This window comes from Limulus polyphemus, unplaced genomic scaffold, assembly GCF_000517525.1.
Source record: "Limulus polyphemus unplaced genomic scaffold, Limulus_polyphemus-2.1.2 Scaffold276, whole genome shotgun sequence".
NCBI classification, from domain to species: Eukaryota; Metazoa; Arthropoda; class Merostomata; order Xiphosura; family Limulidae; genus Limulus; species Limulus polyphemus.
The window spans coordinates 112,062-120,397 of NW_013665886.1; positions in this window are offsets into that span (position 1 = coordinate 112,062).

The window sequence follows — 8,336 nt, forward strand, 5'->3', positions numbered from 1 at the left end:
ACTCTTCTGTTGTAAAAAGTGAAAAGCCATGCTTGTTAACTGAAACGCACATTGTAAGATTGTTTGTTTGTTGTTTTTTTAATTTTCGCGCAAAGCTACACGAGAGCTATCTGCGCTAGCCGTCCCTAATTTAGCAGTGAAAGACTAGAGGGAAGGCAGCTAGTCAACACCACCCACCGCCAACTCTTGGGCTACTCTTTTATCAACGAATAGTGGGAATGAGCGGAACATTATAACGCCCCCACGGCTGAAAGGGCGAACATGTTTGGTGGGATGGGGATTCGAACCCGCTACCGCAGTCGAGCGCTCTAATCACCTGGCCATGCAAGGCCAACGTTGTTAGGAGTTAATTGAAAGTGTTCATCTTGCACAGATAGCTTTTCTCAACTCATGTATATTGTAACAATTTGAGGCGGGCGTGGGCGTTTGGTCAGTTTGCTGGACTGTGAATTCGAGGGTCTATTGTTTGCATCCCGTTACCACAAAACGCACTCTTTATTTTGAGGCCACGTTTGGAAAATAAATGTGACAGACAATTTCCACTTTTTGATTACAGTAGCCCAACAGCTGGCAGTAGTCGTTGTTGGCTAGCTGGCTTCCCTCAAGTTTAACAGTTTGAAGTTAAGGATGACTAGTGCGGATAATTATTGTGAAACTGTGCAGGAGTGTCGGGAACAAACGAACAAATACTGTAAACTGCTGGATTTTGAGTCGCTTTGAACGTGAAAAAAATGTCATATATATTTTAGCAAGCCTGCTGGTTTAATCTAAAAAGAATGTGTCATGTTTCTTTAAAACGTTGTCAGTTCCTTGTGATTGAAATGTACAATATTTCGACAAAGAAACTTTCCGCTTAAAATAAACAAATGTAAGTTATATTTTTAAAGAAAAACTTTCATTGTTGTGTAATTTTTTGTCTACAAAATAGTTATTGTAATGTAAGTAAGTTATACACTGTATTGCATTTTTCGATAGTGAGCGAGCTTTTATTTCAAAGTAATTTTTGTTTATTAACATATATGCAGGCAGTTTTTTGTTCGATGTTTCTTTCTTCTTCTTTTAATCTAGATAAAGTGCAGTTAAGTTAATAAAATGTCAGTGAACAATTATAGTTAATAGAATGGTAGCTCGATATGCTACTTAGGCTTCCGTTTGGAAAACAAGTTATCAGCATTTAGAATTGTATGAAATGTGCCTAATTGGAGTTTGCAATGGACAGCAATTTGATCTGTGGTCCCTCCCCCGCGATGGCCTGGCGGTAAGGTTGATAGAGTTATAACAGTAAAATGCGGAGTTCAGTTCCTGCGGTTGACATATCCTGTAACTTTGCGCTTAAAACGTGGTTGTGTGGAAATGTTCTTCATTAAGGTTACTCTCGAAATACTTCGCGCTTATATAATTCATAGAAGCTTCAAGGGCTAGTGCTATTTATTGTTCCAAAATCGTCTCAAAAAGAATAAAAACAAACTAACTTGTCTGTCAGTAATCGATATCTGTTATGCAAAAGTATTCACTGAATAAACTTTAAAACAATAATAAATTTAAAATGACAGAAGAGTCTTTTTTTTTTTTTTAGTTGTTGTTGTTAAGCACAAAGCTACACAGTAGGATATCTGTGCTATGTCCGCCACGGATATCGAAACCAGGTTTTTAACTTTATAAGTCTTCAAATTTACCGTGGAGCCACTGGGGATAGAGGAGTCGAATTTAGTAAATAATCCTTGCTTTCCAAAACGGGAAAGAGCTAGCGCTTAGAAAGACGATAATGTGAAGTTTACATTCAAACTGTTATTCTTACCCAAGCTTGATCTGTTTCATTTGGTTTAGGATTTAAATCCTAATTTGCGAACTTAAATTTCAATTGTAACGCCTACATATAACATAAATAACAATAAAACTAAATATAAATAGAAGTTAACTAACCATGTTTCTGTTCTTTTTGTATTATTGTTTTGTGTACATACTTCCGGTGACTCACTACTTACACACAAAAATCGTCATAATTTCAGGCAGAAAAACCGATAGTAACATATTTGTTCCGGGACATAACTAGTCAAGAGGTCATTGAGATCATGTTCTCGGTTGATTTTTTGGCTTCCTTCCTTCTCTTTCTCTCTCACACACGAATGTATAATTGGAAGTTAAAGCTGGAAACCCAAGTTTGACCTCGATAGAATATTGTTCAATTGTATCTGGACATTAATTAAAATACAAGTTACTATAACCTTTGAAATAGTTTTAGAAAGTTGTATAAAACTATTATAACAGTGCAAACTGTCAAATGCCGTGCAGTGAGTCGAATGATCTGTTTCACAACTATGTTAACCACAAGTTTTCTAGAGAATCAATTCATCATTATAAATTTATACAAAGAGACAATGTTCGGAGGCCATTATGACCGCGTTTATTTTGACGAGTAAACAAACTAGCACGTGGCTTTTGACAAGGTACGGTGAAGATGCTTAAATACCCTTATATATGCTTTCAAATCACTTGATTATGTTAAATTATTCGAACATTTTTGTGACCTTAAGTTAATTTTATGGAATCAGTATGATAACAGAGCATTGAAGCCAATAATTACCAGTTATGCTATATTATCACCCAGTAATTATAGGCATATTAGTCTTACATCAATTGTGGGAAATGTTTTGGAAAATCTGACAAAACTAAAAGATGCTTGCAAAGTCATTTAACAAAGTTTAGAATTTTATTGGATAGTCAACATGGTTTCACTAAGGGAAAATCTTGACTTAAACATCTTTTGACATTATTTGAAAAGGTTACTGCTTATGTAGATGAGGGTAAGGGTGTAGATTTGGTGTATCTGGATTTTCAGAAAGCATTTGACAGTATTATAGTTAATACACTGTTAAAGCTATTTCCATTCAAATTATGATAACCCACATGTATTATCTTGCATTTATTATAATTAAAACCCATCTACCATTTACTCACTCAACTCACTAAATGATCTAAATATTTTTTATAAAGCATCAGCATCCTCATCACAGCTAGCAACACCAAATACCTTAAATCAATATCATCAGCAAATTTAATTAATCTTATAGCCAACCCTTATCATTCATATAGTTATCAAGCTTTCTTTTAAACACACTTACATTTACTGTCTCCACAACAGATAAAGGCAACCCATTCCAGAGGCCAACCACCCTGTTAGAAAAATAAAACTGTCTTAGCTGAAGATGGCTCCTACCTTGCAAACATTTATATTTGTGTCTCCTAGTCCTATTATTCTCGCCATTAAGTATAAAACAATGAAGCATCGACACTATCAATTCTTTTTGCAATCTTAAGCACCTCAATCAGATCCTCTCTAATTCTTATTTTTTCAAGAGAAAATAATTTCTGAGATCTTAGTCTGTCCTCATATGACAACCCCTCCATCCCATGCGCCATTATAGTAACCCTATTTTGAATCCTTTCCAACAATTCAATGTCTTTCCTAAGGTAAGGAGCCCAAGACTGAACACAATATTTCAAAAGTGGCCTAACCTATACAATGAAATTATAACCTCTTTAGGCTTATATTCAGTATTTCTGTAGATACAACCTAAAATTCTATTTGCCCTACCACAAGCAACAGCACACTGCTTGGATGGCTTAAGAGACTGATCAACTCTTACACCAATATCCCTTTCTTTCATTACATTGTTAAGGTTATTCCCATCCACATTATACTTATAATCAGGGCCAGATTAAGGCGGAGGGTAGTGGAGTTGCAGCTCAAGGCGGCCCAGCCCACCACGTTCGAAGAAAACCCGACATGCATTAGAAAATATGCGTATTCCCGTATCAACAATGGGTTCAGAGTTTAAAAAAATCTGAAACACATGCGACCCTAATCATTTGTGATAGGCCTAGATTTATTACAGAAAAAACGTTATTGAACGTCTTTGAACATGTATCTGTCAGTAGTACATACAGGAGTGTGGTTCAGGGGGCTCGAACCCCACCCTTTTCGATGCAAAGAGCCCTCAATATGCAACGTCTTTTTCATTGTTTTGAATTTTCTAAAATATGAGAAAATAATGATTATTAAAATTTAAAAACAACTCGTTATATTAATTTCACAAGTCATTTTCCCTTTGCGAGGAAATCCTACAACTTAAGGAGATTTAAATTGACACTATAGAGATACTGCGAGCTATAATCCCCATTTCCCAAAGGTGTTGGGAAAATCATTCGCCTTGGTCAAATGCTCTGCCCTTTTTTCGTATTATTACATTTATAAATTGGCGGGAAACCGGAACCTGTTACAATGTTGAATGCACTTATGAACAGACTCAGATATGTTAACTGTCAAGTTGAATGGACAGATTCCTCAAAACTGTCTATTTTGAAAAATGCCTGTCCATGATTTTTTCGTTTGTCCATTAGTGTCATAAGTATAAGAACAAGTCATTTACTGCTAGCAGGCAAACCTATCATTTTACAAAATGAAATTTAGTATACTGTTACGACAGCGGAAGATCGGGGAACATCAAGAATAATCCAGTATTTGCTAGGCGCCCTCTATTCTTGTATATAAGTGCGCCAGAAAATTAATCGGAATTAAAATTGAATAGCGGACAGAGAGATTGAAGATATAGACAGACAATTGAGTCTAGCGCGGTAGTAAGTAAAGTGCGTGAATAGTTCGTTGAGAATTATAGCGTGTGTTTAAGTGACTGTGGAAATTAATGTATTGCAAAGTTGTATTCAGAAAGAATAAACTAGTTTTATTTAAGAATGGACTTTTATCTCGGGAAGAATTTCTACCGGAAATTATCAAACGAGCAGAGACGTAACAATACTAATGCATTACACACATGGATATGGCCTTGGAAGGAGTCAGATGTTGTACTCGGGCTTGGGGTACAAGCTACGACCTTCTTGTAGTAATAAACAGTGTTTTACTATACTACAATATTAACAGCAGTAATGGAAGATGGATGAAGTCCTAAAGTACCTGATTGTTCCCGGTACACACAAAAATAGACCTAAATATTGTTACGACAGCGGAAGTCACGTGACGCTGGTAATACTTCATGAGATTCTCGAGGATCTTGACTTTTCCTGGCAATTCTAGTTTTTGCCAGACGCCCTCTATTTTAGTATATAAGCCCGGCAAATAATTGCATAGGGGGAGAGAATGGCAGATAGACAGATAACTGACTCAAGCGAGCGATAGTGATCGTAAGTAAAGAGCGTGAATCGTTGTGTATTATAGCGTGTGTTGAAGTTAAAGTGACTGTGGAAATTCTGTGTATTGCAAAGTTGATCTGAGAAAGATTAAACTAGTTTTATTCAAGAAAGGACTTGTATCGCTGAAGTTCCTCGGGAAGAATTTATACCGGAAATTAACAAACGAACAGAGACGTAACAAACTAATGTCAGAAGTGGGATGGGAAAGAAAGGAAAAAAAAGAAGAAGATGGAAACGAGAGGTGGCAAATCAAACTACAGCTTAGCAGATTTGATGGCAGCAATACAAGAACAGCAAAAGAAACAAGAAGAACGAGAAAAGAAACAGAAAGAATGAGAAAAGAAACAGAAAGAATGAGAAAAGAAACAAGAAGAGAGATTACATACATTGTTGGAGGAAAAAGAAAAGAAACAAGAAGAGAGACAACAGCAGTGGCAAGAAAACCTTCAACAGTGGCAGCTCGAACAACAAAATAAACAAGAGAGATTATAGCAGTTGTTGGGGGAAAAGAAAAGAAACAAGAAGAGAGATTACAGCAGTTGTCGGAGGAAAAAACCAAGAAGAACGACAAAATAAAGAAGAAGAGAGATTACAGCACTTGTTGGAGGAAAAAAACAAGAAGAACGAGAAAATAAAGAAGAAGAGAGAGTATAGCAGTGGTTGGAGGAGAAAGAAAAGAAACAAGAAGAGAGACTACAGCAGTGGTTGGAGGACAAAGAAAAGAAACAAGAAGAGAGACTACAGCAGTGGTTGGAGGATAAAGAAAAGAAACAATAAGAACCAGAAAAGAAACAAGAAGAGAGATTACAGCAGTTGTTGGAGGGAAAAAAAGAAACAAGAAGAACGAGAAAATAAAGAAGAGGAGAGACTACAGCAGTAGTTGGGGGAGAAATAAAATGAACAAAAAGAAAGACTACAGCAGAGGAAACTGGAACAAGAAAGGAAACAAGAAGTACAAATGGAAAAGATTAGTGAATTTCAAAGTGAATTAAATACATTAAAGGACGATTTATTGTGTTTTACACAGGAGGATATATTAGCCATGGACCTAATCAGCCCTAGAAAAAAGCAAGCCCCTTCCAGACCCCTTTAGCTAAACCCTAATGCAGACATCTTCAGTCCTGCCAGAAGTCACATTTGAAACAGGAGTGTCAACAATAGGAGTGATCTAGTGCGAAGGAAGCCACAGGAATTCGATGGGAAGGCACTGTGGGAAGTATATAGAGCACAATATGAGCTCCTGGCAGAAATGAATGGATGGACAGAGGAGCAGAAAGCAGTGTACTTGGCAACGAGCCTGAAGGTACAACCACTGGAAATACTTAGACAGTTGTCAGCAGACGACAGGCACAACTATAGAGCACTGGTAGCGGCTTTAGAACTCAGGTACGGAAACCAAAATCAGTCCAAAGTCTACAGGGCTAGTTTTAGGACGAGAGTCCGTACTAAAGGGGAGAGCCTGCAAGAGCTGGCACAGGACTTGAAAAGTATGGCACACAATGGCTACCCAACTGCACCACCCGATCTCCTCAAGTTGTTGCTGAGAGATCAGTTTGTAGATGCCTTGGATAGTCCACAAGTAAAGATACAAGTGAAGCAAGCACACCCCGCTACTATGCAGGATGCAATGGCCAGAGCTCTTGAATTCGAATCCTACATTAAGTCCAGCACAGAAGTACCAAGGTTGGTACAGTCATCAGGATTCAAGGACAGAAAAGGGCAGCTTTCAGAGAGGTTTGAGGGACCTTTCTGGCACTGTAACAAACCTGGGCACAAGAAAGCTCATTGCTGGAAACTTCAACACAGGGAAGATGTCACGGCAGAAAAGGGTGCTACCCAGAAAGGTTGCTGGAACTGTGGAGAGCAAGGACATATGAGGAGACAGTATAAGAAGAATACTACCAATAAGTCAGCCTCGGGGAACCAGTAGTGGTTGGTGTTGAGGGACGACCACCAACCTCATTGTGAAAGTCCCAACAGCTAGGTGTAAAATGCCAAGCACGCATAGTGTCTACGTGACGGGAAAGCTGGATGGCCAAAAGTGCAACTTTGTCATAGATTCTGCATCTCAGCAAACCCTTGTGAATACCAAGGTGCTAGATCACAAAGGAGTACCAGAAGCCCTGTGGTGTGAAAGGACACTATGCAAGGTTGTGGGGACCAGTGTGGGTAACTATTGAGCTCATGGGCTTAAAGGACAGACACAAAGTATACTTGGCTGACATTCAAGACCAATGCATATTAGGGTTGGACTACTTACTACCAAGGAAGTGTGCAGTTAACTTCGATAAAATGACGGTTGGGAACAACAAAGGCCAAATTCTGGTAAGTATTAAAAGAGAGGTTAAACTAACTAGGTGCCACCAAGCTGAAGTCAAAGTGACTGAAGGAGTTGATGATGGTGAAACGGAACCAGGTATAGATATTAAAGCAGAGCAGGAGAAAGACCAAGATTTGAAGCCAATAATTGATTTTCTAAAAGCAAGTGTTTTGCGCCCTGCTTGGGAGAAGGTGTCTAGCTTAAGCCCTGTAACAAAGAACTATTGGGCACAATGGGACCAGTTGAAGCTTGAAGATAGTATTCTTGTCCAGATGTGGGAAAGTGACGACCTGACAAACAGTTATACCGAGAAAGTTACAGGAAGTTGTGCTGCGTCAATTCCCATCAAGTGCGTTCAAATTTGAAAACATCTGCTGATTCCATGAAGCTATGTTATGATAAGAGATCTACTGAAGTCAGCTTTGTACCAGGAGAGAAGATGTGGTTGTATAATGCCAGGAACACCAAAGGGAAGTCTCCTAAGTTGTCTTTTCCATTGGAAGACCCATATGACATAGTGGATCGTCTCTCAGACTTAACTTTTTGAATAATATGTGGTCGGCGAGTTAAGCCAAAAGTGGTGCATGCCAACAGGTTTTGGCGTTATCATGGTCCATGACATTTCAGTTGGAATGAAGTGAAGAACGGAACAAATGACGCTGCTGAAGGCGTGTCACCTGAAAAAGCCACTGTTGAAAAAGAAACCCTACCCGGTTTTGAGAAGGGAAACAGTGAAGCTCTTATTCAAGTTACTACCACTGATGTGACTGTTGCCGATAATAGGACAGTTCCTGATGGAGCAGATGAA